Genomic DNA, 17,947 nt, shown 5'->3' on the forward strand with positions numbered 1-17,947 from the left:
AAACCTACTCTCTGAAATTCTTGAATACAACAATGATTTCCCTTTTTTTTGGGTACATATTTGGAAATCCAGGGAGGGCAGAGTGCTGAGTTCTGTTTGTTATCTTTGCTGTCTGGGGCCTCAATGGGAAGTCTCACTGGCTGCACACAACTCGGAAACATGTGGGTAAACTTCACCCATGTCTGTGTTCAGAAGCAATGCTTTGATGTGAAGCCTCTGTGCGACCTCTCCATGTATCTATTAAGGCAACACCCCACTTCCCAATACCAAATCTAGTTAGTTTCCTAGTGTTTCCATAATAAATTGCCTCAAATTGGGTGGGTTGAGAACAGAAACTTATTCCCTCACAGATCTAGGGACAAAAACTCCAAAATCATCGTGTCCATAGCACCACTCTCTGTCTCTCTGAGGAGCCTAGCCAGGAGTCACTCCTTGACTCTTGTGGCTTCAGGTGGCTCCAGGTGCCCTGGCTTATGGCAGCACAACTCCAGTCTCTTCTTCCATCTTCACATGGCCTCCTTCTCCCAGTGTTGGTCCATCTTCACACAGCTTTCTCCTGTCTCTTACCTTCTTATAAGTGCTCTCTAGTCATAGAATATTAACACCCACCCTTAATTCAATAGACCTCATCTTAATCACATCTACAAATACATTATTTCCAAATGAGTCCACCACACACAGTTACCAAGGATTTCTGAATGTAATTTGTGGGACACAATAAAACACCTGAATTTTTGTCACGGGAGTTACATGACAATATGCCTTTGTCAAAATGCACAGAGGGGTAGATAGGAAGCATGACTCTCCAGAACAATGTACTGGTGCTGTCCCTTTAATTGTACACACATCCATAATAATGAGAGGGGTCAACAGGGGAAACAGTGCTGGGTCTGCACTGGAAGGATGGCAGGGAAACATGTAGGAACTTTTTGTACTCTCTGCACAATTTTTATGTGAACCTAAAATTCCTCTAACAATTTATATCATTTTTATAACAATCTCACAGCACTTTTTTGAAGTCAACTCTTTCAGCTAAAGTTCATAAATAGATTAATGACCAAACATTACCTTGAAATGCTGTGTACCAGTAAACCCAAACCGACTTTTGTCAGTGCATCTTTCACTATGTGGTTGTGGTGCTATCTACTAACACGATTAATAAAGTTGTCAAACATGAATTTTAAAAAAAGATGGTGTCTTAGCCTTTGTGTAGGTTTTTCCTCAGTAGGGGACACTAAATAAACCACAGGCAACATTACTGAGGCAATACAATGATTGCAATTCCACTGTACCTTCCAAAGAAGAAGAGTTGCTTGGGGACATTTGACGGCCCTTCCTCTTCCTTGGCCACATGGTGATTTTGCGACGTCTGACAGACTGGGAATGGCGGGCAGTAGACTTTTTGGATTGAGTAGCACATTTTCTTTTTTTATACTTGAGACATGAACCTGGGAAATGCATGCACAATAGAAATATCAGTTGACATGTTATTGACAGTTGAGCATAGGAAATCTTTAATGAATGATTTAGAGTTCAAACTATCACCCTCTCATTAAGGAGCTTCCCAGAAGACCCCATTGGGTCTAATTTTGGTTTCAAAAGATGTAGTTTTGTGTTGTTCACTTTAGACACTCAATAGACAGATGCAGGATGCCTTTTTGTAGATGGGACAGCATAGGAAAGCAGCAAAGCACAGTGGCCAAAGTATGTGTGCTAGTATCAACTGGGTTCAAATACCATTTAGAGGCCACCCAAGCCAGGTTATAGCTTGTAAATTTTCTGGGTTCAGTTTTCAGCACTGTCATTTGAAAACTTTAATAAGATCTACTTAATTGTGCATATTATGAAACTGAAAGAATGAGTAAGTGCAAGCAAAGCCTTAAGAAAAGTGCCCAATACGTCATAAAAGACTTAGAAGAGCTCAATTGTTAAAAGTTGGGAGGAATAAGCAAGTATTCTACTAGTGCTTTCCTCCAGAGAGGGTGGCTTGTCCTGAGCCTTGATGGCTCAGGACAGGGGAGGCGTGACACTGACTTTCAGCCCTACATGGGTGTGATGCTTTAGAGCTCCTGGAGAATATGCACACTGTCCTGTCAACCCCAAATGAGTCCTTTGTGTTCACAACATTGGTGAGTGAAGGATTTGGGTCAGGAAATGTAAGCACTACTCCAACTTGGCAAATTCCAGGGGTTCCAAGTTCCCTCCCAGGAGCCGTGGACAAAGGCCAGCCAAGTACTTGATTCCAGGGAAGAGAATGGCTCAAATCCTCACCCTACTGTCTGCCTAAAAGTTAATTCTCTGATGCAGAATATGACTCAGGTTCCCCCAAATGGAGTTCCTCTGAAGGACCAGGGACTCTTGTGGACATCCTACCCCAAACTATTCACACTGTCAGCTGCCTTGTGCAAGACTTCCTGGGGGTCAGCTAACCACTCCTGATGACCAGTCACCAGCTTGGCTACCATGGTGGCTCAGAACCCAGGATTTTCACAAATAACTGCCCAGGGCAGCTCTGCAAAGCACTAGCTCCCTTCAACCAGTGAAGCCTGAATAAGCAGTGAGGAAGGAGAGAGTCCCATCCCTAGACATAGCTTAGAATCCCCATCTAGGGATTTGCTCAGCAACCCGGGCCTGCATTCCTTTGGGTCCCACGCTCTGATCAATTAAGGGATTTCCCTTCTACTCCCTCTCCCAGGCTGCCCTCAGAAACCTGCATCCTCTGCTATCGTCCCACAGAAATCCTGCCAGGAAATCCCAGGTACTTTCCTTTGCAATCTCTGGTCCAAAATGCAGACGTTTTCCACGCTTTCAGCACGTGTATTCAGAAGAATGTTCTTTCTGTAATTTCCCTTTCCCATCTTTGTCTTTCTGGAGTTTGGTATCGAGATTCTCTTGATTTGATGAAAGAGTGTCCCTCTATCTATTCTTTGCAAGTGTGTTCTGCTTTGGCATTATGTCTTTATGAATATTGTGTGGTAAACATAGGAAGCCACTGGGACCTGGAGATTACTTTTGTGGGCATGCTTACTTTTTGTATTTCTTTTTTCTAAACATGAATGCTTATTGTAATGGTTGTGAAGTACACAAATGCACTTCACAGGGCTTGGTGGTTCATATAAACACACGTGTTGTGAACACCCTGACCTACACTCAGAATGTGTCCAGCCCCTGGTGGCCTATCGTTTGCTCCTTCCTGTCAGTAGCCCCCAGCAATTACCACTATTCTGACCATGATCACCGTCGTTTAGAGTTCTCTCTTTTTCACACCCTATCAATGGAAGCACACAGTATAAACTCTTTTGAGTACGGCTGGATGTTATATCTGAATATTGTGGGAATTCCAAGCTGTTGCTCTGTGAATCAACATTTGCTATTTGGAATGCCAAGTAATTATATCACATTAGGACATAGCACAATAAGTGTATTCCTTCTACATTTTATACACTGTATTGTTTCCCTGAATGACTGCTCAGGATCAAACTGTTGCAAATGAGTCTTTGCAGGCCTTTGTGTGGACATTGCATTCGTGCCTCATTCATGGCCCTTAGATTATACAGAACAAGGACAGGGCCTGCTGGGTCACAGGTGCACATGCCTCTAATCCATACCAGAACACTGTTTTCCAGGTGAATGTAACAGCACCCTCCCCACAGCATCATGGGTGAGTTTCTCCATGTGTGCACCCATTCTTGGTGTTCATCTTTATACCCAGGTCGTTCTGGCACATTTAAGAGGCACCCAGAGCATCCAGGATACAATTATCCCTTCTATACATCAATGCAATTGACATGTATTGTATAGGTGACACGTTCTGCAAAAGAACCTGTACTGTGGATGATTTGACAGGAGACAAATATCAAAACTTTTTAGTTCTCCTTTTTTTTTTTTGCCTTTTAATATCTTGGAGAATGAGATATTCAAGTTAAAAGTTTTCATTGCATTTGTTTCCCGGCAAAAATATGAAATGAAAACACCTATCTGTACTTTGAATATGTTTTTGTCATACAGGGTATAGTCTTATAAGTAACACTACAAACAAACCATGCAAAGAAATCAATTCTGTGATGTACTTCAAAATCTGGCAAAAGTTTTCTGTGAAGATAGACAGTTCACTAATGCAAAAGGCTGTTAAAAGGAATCCTTCCATTTAAGTTAAGCATTTATTTATATAGTCATGCTTCATAACCACTGAAGCACCTTAAAAGTCTTAAGTGAGTTGTTATGAGGAAAATACCCTAAAGAAAATCAATATTTGATATAAAACAGAAAGAAGAAAGTGGGTCATTAGTGACAACGCTGATTACAGGAGGGAATGAAAGAAGGAGGGAGGGAGAGAGGGACAAAGGAAGGAAGGAAGGGAGGGAGAGAGGGAGGGAGGAAAGAAGGGAGGGAGGAAGGAAGGAAGGAAATAATGGAAAGGTTCAGGAACAAATGAGAAGCAGATTCCTTGGATTTCCAGCTAAGGATTCCTAAAGTGTCTTACAAATGGTAAATCTACAAATGCACAAATAGTAATGTGTTCATTATGACACAACCTGCATCCCATAACACCATGTGTTTTGAAGCACAGCTTAACTACCTTTAAAACCATTTCACCTTCCGCAGGTCCATTTATGCTGCCTCTCCATTTGTTGTCCCTTTTATGGAAGTTTACAGTTTATTTAGGGTCTGGATTATTGAATTCTGGGCACAGTATTTTGTGTATTTATTCAGTAATCTGTTGACATATAGGAAATCCAATTTTGAAATTTAAAATGTTGAAATCCTAACATTTAAGATAACTACTCTTTTTGCTATTGTGTTTTCCTTCTCAACTTAAAAAATTGTTTGTATTTATAGAAGTTGTAGATTATGTAAATGTTACATAATAACAAATTCCTCTTTTATTCCATGTGTGTATTCATGAGTGAGCTGGTGCTTGATCTGTGATGGCACTAAGCAGCCCACACCGGAGAATTCATTAAGGAGATAGGCATGGGTTGAGCACAGAGGATCTCTAACCAGGCGCACAAGACAGTTCAATAAGGGTGACCTGGGCTAATAACCGAGGGAAATTTTGAGTTCTTACCTTCTGCTGTACATACAACTCATGGCTTGCAAGACTGGCACATTTCTTGGGCTACTGGCAATAATGTTAGCAAATACACTAAAAGAATCTCCTGATTTTAATCAGATACTGGCCAGGTAATGACGAGTCACCCAAATCTAAGAGATATTGTCTTTGTTTCCCTACATAGTGACTTTGAACTCTCAGATATGTGACTGGACAAATGCATGTGAAATTAGCAGTATGGTAATTTGAGAGGTAATCTGGGTTATGTGACACTGGCAAAAATCTTATACTGATGAGCAGTGGTTGAAAACTCGGTAGGCTTGAAAACTTTCAAGTACATGCATAGATGCTAATGTTGTCCAATTTTCCCATGTACATTGTTTGATATCCCCATGTCTGAGCTTCAAATGCACGTTCAGTTTCAATATTGGAGCCTCATGCCTGGGTACAGAACCTGGCTCTAAGTCTTAGGCTCTAGTGAGATTGTTGACATGTGTCTCTGTGCCTCTGTATTCCAGCTGAGGTGTCAGTATTTTAAACCCCTGCATGACATATGGCTGTGATGAGGATTTAATAAGTTACTGTATGTAAACTGTGCACTGGTCAGAAGGAATTATTTTCTTGGTAGAGTTGACAATGTTGATTTACCTGTGTAAACAGGAACACTGTCTAGTATGAATAAATACAAGCACACAGACACACACACATTCAGATTCACAGTTACACAACACAGACTTACTCATTGCCATGCCTCAACTACAATCAATAGTAATCCACACTACCCAAGGGCAACCCAGCTGCTTCCAGAAACATGATCAAAGTTGAGGAAACATGATCAAGGTTCTTTCCCTTGAGATCAGTTTCTCTCACACCATCCCCAATTCTCACTCCCACCAGGAATTGGGAATTATCCCAATTATCCCCACCTAAGCCATCATGGAAAGCCAACCTATTCATCTAGATTTCTATTATTTTCTATCCTCAGCCTTTCAGTGATTCCAGAATACACACCTTGTTCTCTTGTTCTTGAGGCTACCTGTAATGAAAGAAAAGAAAGCATGTGAGAATCAGATTAGGCTGGGTATTGTTTACACAGGTCTTTTGCTCTCTTAGTTGCTGTAGAAAACCAGATGGGAATCCACTGTTAAGTCAAAGAACAAAAAAGCAAAGTAGAGGACACCATTAGAAAAGGTGCAGACCCTCCCAGATTGTATTTCCTTCTATTCCTTTTTGGCACACAATTACAAAATTATTAATATAAGGAGAAAAAAATGCCACTAAGGCAGGGGGTCTTCTACATAGTGTCTCCCAACTGACACCACCAATGTTGAAGGCCCTCTGGCACCAGCTGTCTGTTGGAAAGAGAGTCTACCCATTCCTGCTTACCCCCAAGCAGACAGTACCTAAATTCTATACTCTACGTGATGAATTTTTCAAATCTGAATTTGATTGCAAAAGAAAGAAACCAAGAAACCAACACATTTATTTTAAATACAGAAAGCCAACCCTACCTTTGTGTTAGATGGGTTCTCCTCACCTGCCCTGGCATTAGGGAGTTCCTCTGATGGGTCACCTGTGGGAGGCGGGAAGACACAGAGTAACTCTCAGTATATCAGGAATACATCTCATGAATTATTCTGGGAACACTGCTTGACTCGTGATGCTTCTCTTTATGGATGTTGGTTATACCAAACCAGAACTGGGCTGCTATTGGGCCACCGACTACATAAATATTATTTATCTTCTCATCTATATACATTATCTTTTTTTCTCTGTGTGGGAAAGTGTCAAAGCACTTGCTTATCTATCAATGTCTATGAGTTCATTTTCCTATTTTTCTATCTATTGCTGTGTGTTGAAAGATATGCTGCTCATTGGGTGGTAGAGAAAAAAATTACAGTATTTTCCCCATACTTACCATTAGGGAGGGCAGTGGGTAAGTGAAAGCATCAATAAGTAAGTTTGTCAAATGAAAATTTTGGATAAACCCCAAGGATAAAAGGAAAGGTGCATATTGGTTCATAAACTGACATTTAGAAACTCAAGTTCTTGGAAAACTAGTTATATGAATGGAAGCAATGGATTCCCTAAACATACTGAGTTACATATGCATTTCAGGATGCATAGCAATGGTAAAGCATGTTAAAAACCAACTTTAGTACATTTCGTCTTATGAAATGCCTCACTTCTGATGTCTAGCCATCCATTTTAACTCCAAATTCTGAAATGAATAATTTACTTGGCCCTTGCTGAGTGAAAAACAGCATCAAAACAGACATGGAGCTGAGGAGAAGATGGAAGGGTACAGAACATTAAAAGAAATGCTAAATTTTTCTAGTGGGAGATTCATTTTAAGGCAACCAGCTTGATAGAAGGATCTAAAATATGAACAAAGTAGTACGAGACAAGTATAAAGCTCATCTGAAATGTTGTAGGATGAGTTGGGAGAGGAGAAACTAGAAAAGAATGAGGAGAATATTTTGTTGAAAAATAACTAGCCAATTTGAGGGGTATTAACTAGATTAAGTAGGTCAGTATGTTCACACCTCTTGAGCAGCAATTGAGGTTTCCCATCTCTATGAGCCGTACGAACGAAGCTGGGAGCTTTTCCACCTGCCACCAACTTCAAATCTCTCTGGGCACAGAGTGACAGTTAGAACCGTGAGGCAGATGTGCATCATGAAGTAACCATGGCGACCAGTCATCACAGAATTTTCAGAGTGAATGCCTTCTCCATATTGCAAGGTCCAACTGCTGCTGTGTGGCCATTTTCCTTTGCCACCAGCAATGACTGGGTGCTCCTATTTCTCCACATCCTCTCCAGTACTTGTTATTTTCCATTTCTTAATAAGAGCCATTCTAGTGGGTATGTTATGATATCTCATTTTGGTTTTGAATTGCATATCTATCATAGCAATGACAGGGAGCATCTTTTTTTGTGCTTTCTTGCCATTTTTTACCCTTTGGAGACATATCCAAGACTTTTGCCCATGTTTCAAAACGTACTTTTAGTTTCATTTTTTCACTGTTAGAAACATTAATTTTGATTCAGTCTACCATAAATAACTCAGGAGAGATTCCACTCAGTCTCAGATGCAATATTTTGTTTATTTTTCAAAGATACATACATCACACAAAACGTTCCATTAAAAAATGAAGGAGATTCCCATATGCCCCACTCCCCACAACCCCCATTTTCCCACATCAACAACTTCTTTCATTAGTGGTGCACATTTATTGCATTTGATGAATACATTTTGGAGCATTGCTACACAGCATGGATTATAGTTTACATTGTAGTTTTCACTCTCCCAGTCCATTCAGTGGGTTATGGCAGGATATATAATGCCCTGCATCTGTGCCTGCAATATCATTCAGGTCAACTCCAATTCCCCAAAACGCCTCCATAATACGCCTCCTTTTCCCTCTCACTGCCTTCAGCAACTCCAGTGGCCACTGTCTCCACATCAGTGGTATAATTTCTTCCATTGCTAGAGCCACAATAATTCCATAGTAGAATACCAGTAAGTCCACTCTAGGCCATAGTTCATTTCCCAATCCTGAGGACTCTGGCATGGCGATGCCCACTCCACCGTGCAACTGACAGCAGCTTTGTCCGTTTTTTAATTGGGTTGTCTTTCATTCTATATATGTTGATGACCTTCACGATTCTTTATATTTTCTAGATAGAAAACCCTTATTGGATATATGATTTCCCCATATATTCTTCCGTAGAATTAGACTGATTTTGCTTTCATTATAAAGGTATTTTAGGCACAAAGGCTTATAATCTTGATTAGGTCTCACGTATCTATTTTTCTCTTGTTGCTTTTGCTTTGGGTGTAAAATCTAAGAGGACATTGCCCTGGAGAACTCCCTCCTACCCATGCATTCCCCATCAATGATACCTCACTTCAGAGTTTCCAACAACTGAGGGAGTGCTGAGTTCCCATTCTGGGAAACTCTGCCCCACTCCCCAGTGGAGCAGCAACAATACCCCAAGTACAAGGGCAAAGACCAGTGAAGAAGGATGGTCCAGTGATGGGCCCTTGATACTGATGACTATGTTTATGGGCCTAAGTGCTTTAAATTACAAGTAGGCCTAAACTGTAGGGTGCCTACGAGTTACATCCCAAGAGCCTCCACATTGCTCAAATGTGGCCACTCTCTAAGCCAAGCTCAGTATGTACGTGCATTACCTTCCCCCCAGTGTGGGATATGACTCTGGGCTGAGGTATTACTACCAACACCTGCCGGTGATGCACCTAGAGAAAGACCTTGAATAAAATGGGTAAGTGGTAAAGACAAATGAGTTTATATGGCTAAGAGGCTTCAAAATGTGTTGGGAGGTCTTCAGAAGGGTTGCACTTATGCTCATCTCAACAAGATCTCAGAGACAGCCAAAGTAGGTACAACCCCAGGGAAGGGTCCTTCTGAGGGATACAGGCACACCCAGGTCCTATGATCATGACAGATGGCTCTGGAGTTCACTGCCTTGTCAGTGGAATTTGTGTTCCTGAGTGTGGAGTTGGATTCAGATGTGACCTCTCTATGCATGCTTCTTCTGTCACTTTTCCCTTACCTGTGATAGGTGCTGGGTTTGGTGTATGCTCAGGAGACTTGAATCTCTGGACTGTCTATATGCCAGCTGGGTCCTGAGCCTCAGCAGAGTTGCAACACCTACTCTCCTGTCCATTGGACTGCCCATGTCAACTAACAGGGAGGTGAGGATAGTCAACCACTGCACCAGGGAACCAAGAGAGTCTACAAATGCAAGTGGGAAAATTCCATCCATCAGCCATGTGGGATGTAAGCCCCCTTTTGATTTAAAGTTGGAGTGGACATGGCCATCCCAGGGTCCTCAGGATGCAGGCATAAAATAGAATGGATTTACTGGTATTCTCCTCTAGAATTGTCATGACTCTAGCACTGGAAGAATTAAATCATTTCATTGATGTGAAGACAGTGGCCATGGGAGTTGCCGAAGGCAGGGACGGGGGAAAAAGAGGTGTGATATTGGGGCATTTTCAGGACTTGGGAGTTCCCCTCAATGATATTGCGGGGACAGATGCAGGCATAATATAACCTGACATAACCCACTGAATGGACTGGGAGTGAGTGCAAACTACAAAATAAACTATAATCCATGCAGTGTAGCAATGCTCCAGAATGTGCCCTTCAAGTGCAATGAATGTACTGCCCTAATGAAAGAAGTTGTTGATTGGAAGGAGTGGGGGTGTGTGTGGAATGCAGTATATGGGAACCTTTATGTTTTTTAATGCAAAAATTTGTGTGATCTATGTATCTTTAAAATAAGAATGATAATAATAAAATATTTTTAAAAAACAAAACTAAATATTGCCCAACACATGGTTCTGGAGATCTTCTTAAGTTTTCTTCTACAAGTTTTATGTTCCTAGTTCTTTTAAGTCTTTATACGTTTCAGTTAATTTTTGTATATGATATGAGATAGTTGTCCTCCATCATACTTTTACATATGGATGCCCAGTTCTGCCAGCATCAGTTATTGAAGAGACCATTATTTCCCCATTGAGGGTACCTGGCATCCTTGGGAAAAATCAATTGGCCATAAAAGAGAAGGTCAATTTCTGAACTCTCACTTTGATTCCATTGATCTATATATTTATTCTTATGCCAGGACCATGTTTTTATGACCACTGCTGCTTTGTAATAAGTTTCAAGTCAAGAAAGGTGTATCCTCCAACTCTGTTTTTCATGATGGTTGTGACTTTTCAGGATAGCATATCCTTCCAAATAAATTTGATGATTGTCTTCCATTTCTGCAAAGCTGTTTATTGCAATTTTCATTGGGATTGCATTGAATCTATCATTCGTTTTTGGTAGAGTTGATACCTTGGCAATATTTAGCCTTCCAGTCCGTGAGCATGCAATGTCTTTCCCTTTATTAGGTCTTTGATTTCTGTTTGCAGTTTTGTAGTTCCCGTACATAAGTTCTTTACAACCTTGGCTATATTTATTCTGAGATATTTGTTTTAATTGTAATTGGAAATGGATATTTTTCTTCATTTCCTCCTTGAAACGCTCATTACAATCGTTCATAAATATTACAAATTTGTGGGTGTTTATCTCATAGGACATCACTTTGCTCAATTTCTTTCTTGCTCTAGTATTTTTGTTGTGGAGTTATGAGGCTTTCTATACATGGAATCTTGTGGTTTGCAAATAGTGAAAATGTTACTTCTTCCTTTCCAATATGGATGACTTTGATTTATTTTTCTTCTCTGCTTGCTCTAGCTAGAATGTCCAGTACAGTGCTGAAGAGCAGTGGTGACAGCGGGCATCCTTGTTTTGCTCCAGATCTCAGAAGGAAAGCTTTCGATCTTTCACCATTCAGTATGATGTTGGGAGTGGTTTGTTTCATATATGCCTGTATTAGTCAGCCAAAGGGGTGCTGATGCAAAGTACCAAAAATCTTTTGGCTTTTATAAAGAGTAATTATTTGTGGTAAAAACTTACACTTATAAGGCCATACAGATTCCAACTCATGGCTGCTTTCCAACCAAAGCCAATTGCCATGTGTTGAGACAAGATGGTGGGTGTTCTCTGCCTCCTTCTTTCTTCCTCTTAAGGCTGCCGGCCCAGTTTCTTCCAATCTCAGCTTTATGCTGGCATAGGGCTTGTCTCTCTGGGCAGACAATCAGGAAATGACTCATCTCTCCTCGGGGCTCCGGAACTGACAAAGTTCTCTCTTCCTTGTCTTCTTCTCTCTTCCTGTGTGTTGTCTTGAGTAAGAGTCCTTTTGTACCAAGGGTGTGGGTACTCAAACATGAGTCACACCCTCCTGACTTGGTTGAATCAAAGCCCACATTTCACAGGTAAATCTTAAAAATATTTTTTTATTTATTTTTAGAAGATACTTAAGATTACATAAAATGTTTCATAAAAAACTATAAGGGATTCCCATATGCCCGACTCCCCACCCCTCCCACTTTTCCTCTCATGAACAACTTCTTTCATTAGTGTGGCACATTCATTGCAATTGATGAACCCACTTTGGAGCATTGCCACTAAGCATGGATTGTAGTTTACATTCTCTCCCACGCAATTCTGTAGGTTTTGGCAGGATATATAATGGTCTGTATCTGTCATTGCAGTGTCATTCAGGACAATTCCAAATCTTAACAGGTAATTTAGTTAAAGACCTCTGTGGTGCATCTAAGGCAATCAAAGTGGGTTACACCGAGGAACAGGCCCATTTACAAAATAATGTCTTTCGGGGTTTACAAACATAATGACACTTGGGAGGTCCATTGATTATTTCAAACTGCCACAGTGTTCATTCTCATGTAGAGGGCATTTCCTTTTATTCTTACTTTTCTAAGTGATTTTATGAGGAAAAGAAACAGGATTTTGTCACATGCCTTTTGCACATAAATTGAGATGATCATTTTTGTTCCCTTCTTTTTGTCAATATGGTGTATTATATTAACAGATTTTCTTTTCTTGCATAATGGGGACAATCCCACTCCTTTTTATGACTAAATAATATTGCACTGTATGTCTGTATATGCGTGTGTGTGTGTATACCATGTTTTCCTTATCTATTCATTAGTTGATTGATAATTTGAGTTCCTTCCATCTTTTCACAATTCTGAATAATGGCCTTATGAACACTGGTGTACAAACATCTTTTCATGACCCTGCTTTCATTTCTTTAGGGTATATATCTAGTGGTGGAATTGCCAGGTCATATGGTAGTTCTATACTTAGATCTCTCAGGAATCCCCAGTCTCTCTTCCATAGCCACTACACGATTTGACATTGCCACTGGCCTTGAAAGAGTGTTCCTATTTATCCTCATCCTCTCTACATGTTATTTTCTGTTTTTAATAGCAACCATTTTAGTGGATGTGAAAAGGTATCTCACTGTGGTTTCAATTTGCATTTTCCTAAAGGCAAATGGTGTTGACCATCTTTTCAAGGTCCTTCTGACCCTATGTTTATCTTCTGTGGAGAGCTGTCTTTTCAAATCATTCTCTGATTGGAGGTTTTTGATGTGGATTTCATCTCTTTACTTGTAACTGCTCTGTTGAGACTTTCTATCTTTTCTAGAGTCACTGTAGGTTGCTCATGTGTTTCTAGGAATGTATCTATTCCATCTAGGTTTCTAATTTGTTGGCATACAATTGTGTGCTCTTAAGATCTGTGACAGCTTGATGTTCTTTTGTGAATCTCAGAAGACCAAGTAATTAAACTAATACATGCCTGTGAGCGTGTGGTTCTTTGATTGGACTGCATGATTTCAGAAATAGACCCTCACATATATGTCGCATTGATTTTTGGCAAGTCTTCCAAGTCCACTCAATGGAGGAAAGAATAGCCTCAATAATGATGTTGGAGAACTGGATATCCATATGCAAAAGAGTGATGGAAGACCCTATCTCTTATCATATACACAAATAAACTGAAAGTCTATAAAGTCTTAGAAGAGCTAGAAACATTAAACTTTTAGAAGAAAACATAAAGATGGCCTTCAGCATCTTGTGTTAGGAAATGGTTTCTTAGAATTTGTACCGAAAGCACACATAGCAAAAGAAAATAGATGAATGAGACGTCGTGAAATTTAAAACTTTTGTGCCTAAAATGACTTTGTCACAAAGACAAAAAGTCAACTAATTCCAGGGTAGAAAATATTTGTAAACCATATATCCAATAAGGGTTTTATATCTAGAATATATAAAGAACCCTAAACTCAACAAACAGTGAAAAACAACCCAATTAAAAAATTGGAAAAAGAAGTATATGTCCTTCAAAGAGGACATATAAATTTCCATAAAGCTGGTGAAAAGAGGTTCACCATCTTTAACTATTAGGATATGTTACTCAAAACCAAAATAAGATATCATTCCACACCTACTAGAATGACTGTTATAAAAAACAAAACTGAAAATAGCAAGTATTAGAGAGGATGTGGAAAAACAGTAGTACCCATTCATTGCTGGTCACAATGGTCACATAACAGCAGTTGGACCTCACAATATTGAGAATACATTCGCTCTGAAAATTCTGGGATGACCAGTTGGCATGGTTATCTTATGATACATATATGGCTCCTGGTTCTAACAGTCACTCTGTGCCCAGTGAGATTTGAAGTTGGTAGCAGGCAGAAAAGCGACCACGTTTCATTACTCTGGTTCATAGAGATGGGAAATCTCAATTGCTGCTTGAGAGATATGATCATTGACCTACTTAATTAATCCAATCCCCCCAAATATGGTTATTTTTTTCACAAAATATTCTTTTGTTTTTTTAGTTTATCTTCTCCAATTTGCCCTACAGACTTTTATATGTGTTTTATACTTTTCTCTTACTCTTGAATATATATATATATTAGGTCCTTCTGTCAAGCTCATTGCCTTAAAATGAATCTCCCTTTAGAGAAATTTAGTTTTTCTTATGATTTTCTGTATCTTTCATCTCTTCCTCATGGCCATGTCTATTCTGATCATATTTTTTTTACCAAGGAAGGATGTAGTCAGTTATTTATTTCAGATTATGTAGTAAATCTGGAATTGTAGTGATCAAAAGGGAGACATTTCACATGATGAGACGTCTGAAAGTTTGCTTTTTACAACTTCTATTCATCTTGAAATGTGTATATAACTCAGTATATGTGGGGTGTGTTCCTTCCATTCACATAATTAGTTTTCCAAATCTATAAAAACTTGAATTTCTAAATAGCAATTTATGAACCAACATGCACATTTGCTTTTATACTTGTGGGTTAAGCTAAAATTTCCATTTTTATATAGTTATATATCAATGCTTTCACCTATCCATTGTCCTCCATAATGGTAAGTATTGGGAAAATAGAGGACATTTTCTCCACTGTGCATTGAATAGTCTTTCAATACACAGTGATATTCGGAAAATTAATTCAATTAAGTCATAGCAATTGATAGATAATCAAGTTCTTAGGCAGTTTCCACATTGAGAAAACATAATATATACAGATAAAAGAGAAATAAAATTTGCGCAGTGGATAGCCCAGTAGGTCAATTTTTGTTTGATAACAAACATCCATAAACAGAAGCACGTTGTAAGAGTCAAGCATTGTTACCTGAGTAATTCACAAGGTGCATCTCTAATACACTGATAGTTACTCTGTAATCTCCCATCTTCCACAGGTGATCCATTGGAGGAACTTCCTAATTCCAGGGCAGATGTGTAGAATCCATATGAGACCAAGGTAAGGCTTCCTTTCTTTGTTTGAAAATGATGTTTTGCTTTCTAGGTTTCTCTTTCAATCAAGTTCAGATTTGAAAACCTGATTATGTAGATAATAGAATTCAGGTACTGTCTGGGGTTAGTGGGCATGGGTAGACTCTCTAACCAACAGATACCTGGTGACAGAGAGGCTTCAGTTTTGGTGGCCTTGGGTGGGAGACTCAAAGATAGAAGACCTTTTCCTCAGTGACAAATTTTCCTCTTTGGATTAATAATTTTGGAATTGCCTGCCAAAAAGGAAGAGAAAGAAATAACTTTTAGGAAATTCTGCACCTTTTCAAATGGTGTCCTCTACTCTTGCTTTTGTGTTCTTTGACTCAACCATGGTTTCTCATCTGATTTTCTAGGGTAACTAAGAAAGCAAAAGATCTGTGTAAACAGTACACATCACGATCTGATCCTCATATGCTCTCCTTTCTTTCACTACAGGTGGCCTCAAGAACAAGAGAAAAAGATGTGTATTTGGGGATCTCTCACAGTCTGAAAATAGAAAAGGATGGAAATCTAGATGAATTCCATCCGTTTTTCCTTGCTGGTTTTAGTGGGGAGAACTGGTGTAATTCCTGATTCCATGTGAGGGTAAGAATTGAGGTGTGGTGAGAGAAACTGATCTCAAGTGTAAGAATTTGAACATTTCTGCAGTCCCTGGAAGCAACTGCATTCTACTTCAGTGGTATGGATTTGTTTAAATTGGAGTTAAGGGATGTCAATGAACAAGGCTACATCATGTTGTTGTATATCTGAGTATATATATGTGGGTGTGCTTGTATTTCTTCATACTAGACTGTGTTGTGTTTACACAGGAAAGTTATCACTGTCAACACTGACAACAAAATACTTCCTTTTGACCACAGCAAAATTTACTACAGTAACTCACTGAATTCTGATCAAGCCATATGTGGTGTCTGTGTTTACTACTCACATACATCAGATGGAAAACAGAGGCACAGAGACAACTGTCAACAATGTTACTAGCTTCTATGACTTAGAGCCAAGAGTACCCAGGTATGTGGCCTGAATGTTAAAACTGTAAACATGCACTTAAAACTCAGACATGGGAATATTATACTACATACATGGGAATATTAGACAAAACTAGCATCTGTTTATGTGTTTGAAATTTTGCAAGCCTGCAGAATACCCAACCACTGCCCATTGTTACAAGATACTGCCAGTATAACATAACCTAGGGCCCTTTTCAAAGCATCTCACTGTAAATTTCCCATGCTTTTGGTCATCCACAGATCTAAGAGTTCAAGGTCAACACTTAAGAAAGTCAACATCTGTTAGAGTTGGGTCACTATTACCTGACTGGAATCTAATTATAACTGGAGAGATACTTTAGTATATTTCATAACATTATTTTCATAAGCCCATGAAATGCTCCAATCTGACAAGCCATGTGCTTTATATACAGCAGTATGTAAGAAATCAAAATCTCCCTGGGTTATTTTGTCCCCCAAAATTCTTTTTTTGCCTATGTCATTCTTTTCAAAGAGTCTTGTCCACCTGGACTAGAGAACCTCTATGCTCAACCTATGCCTACTCTCCTGAATGAATGCTTATTGCCAGTGTAGAGTGCCAGATCATTTGATGAATATACACACGTAATAAAAAAGGAAGCCAAGAAGGAAAATAGTATATGAAAAAGAGCAGTTACTTTTAAATGTTAGGATTTTGATTTTCAATATTTGATGACCTTTATAGTAACAGTTTACTGGTTAAATACAATAAAATATTGTGCCTAAAATTCAACAATCCAGTCCCCCAATTGAATTTAAGATTTCATTAAGTGATGACAAAAGCAGAGGCAGCATAAATGGATCTGTGTAAGGTGGTTTTGGAAGGTGTAAAGAAGCTATTGGAGGTTAGGCTATGCTTGCAGCCAGGTGGAGTTATGGAACACAGTGCCTTAATGCATATTTTAGTATTTACACATTTGTAGATTGTGTTTCTAATTACTTCAGATGCCTTAGTTAGAAATATAAGGAAACTTTTTCATATTTTCCCTGAACCTTTCCTTTACCTATCTTTTATTTTATTTTATATTTTCTGGTCATGAAACATCAATAATGATCAACTTGATCTAATTTTTTCTTTGCGTTTTACATCACAAATTAATTTTTAGATGTTTTCAATAATAATACAAATTAGACATTTAAGGTGTTTCTTTGTTTTGTTGCAGCAAAGTCAAGGAGTACTGAATAACAGAGAAACCCAAATCCAGCACTCAGACATGGAGGAACATATTTATTACATGTGGGCCCAGAGAAGAGTCTATCTCCAAATTCTGAGCCCCATTTTTCATTTTCTGTAGGTTTATATAGGATTTCAGATGGGAGTGGCATAAATCTTGCTCATTGGCTAATGCATTGCTAGGCAAAATTTTGCAGGCAGGGTTACAGAAGCAGAATGCCGGTGCAAGGCTGCACTTTTAAAGGCTGGTATACAGATGCAGGGGCAGGAATTACTTTTTAGATATTCTCCTGCTAGGCCATGTTTTCACAGACTGATGTACAGAAGCAGGGGGCAAGGGTCATTCATTTGATATTTTCCTACAAGGCCATATTTTCACAGGCTGATTTACAGAAGCAGGGGCAGAAGTGATTTGCTAGATATTTTTGT

The 17,947-nt window shown here is 39.2% G+C and overlaps 1 long non-coding RNA gene across 1 annotated transcript; it reads left to right on the forward strand.

The window, feature by feature from the left end:
- The first annotated feature begins 15,181 nt into the window (after nucleotides 1-15,181).
- LOC131274936 (uncharacterized) lies at nucleotides 15,182-16,313 on the forward strand. Its single transcript, XR_009182231.2, has 3 exons — nucleotides 15,182-15,284; nucleotides 15,752-15,901; nucleotides 16,177-16,313. It is a non-coding gene; the product is annotated as an uncharacterized lncRNA (long non-coding RNA).
- Nucleotides 16,314-17,947: the final 1,634 nt, after the last annotated feature.

Source organism: Dasypus novemcinctus, chromosome 21 (genome assembly GCF_030445035.2).
Source record: "Dasypus novemcinctus isolate mDasNov1 chromosome 21, mDasNov1.1.hap2, whole genome shotgun sequence".
NCBI lineage: Eukaryota > Metazoa > Chordata > Mammalia > Cingulata > Dasypodidae > Dasypus > Dasypus novemcinctus.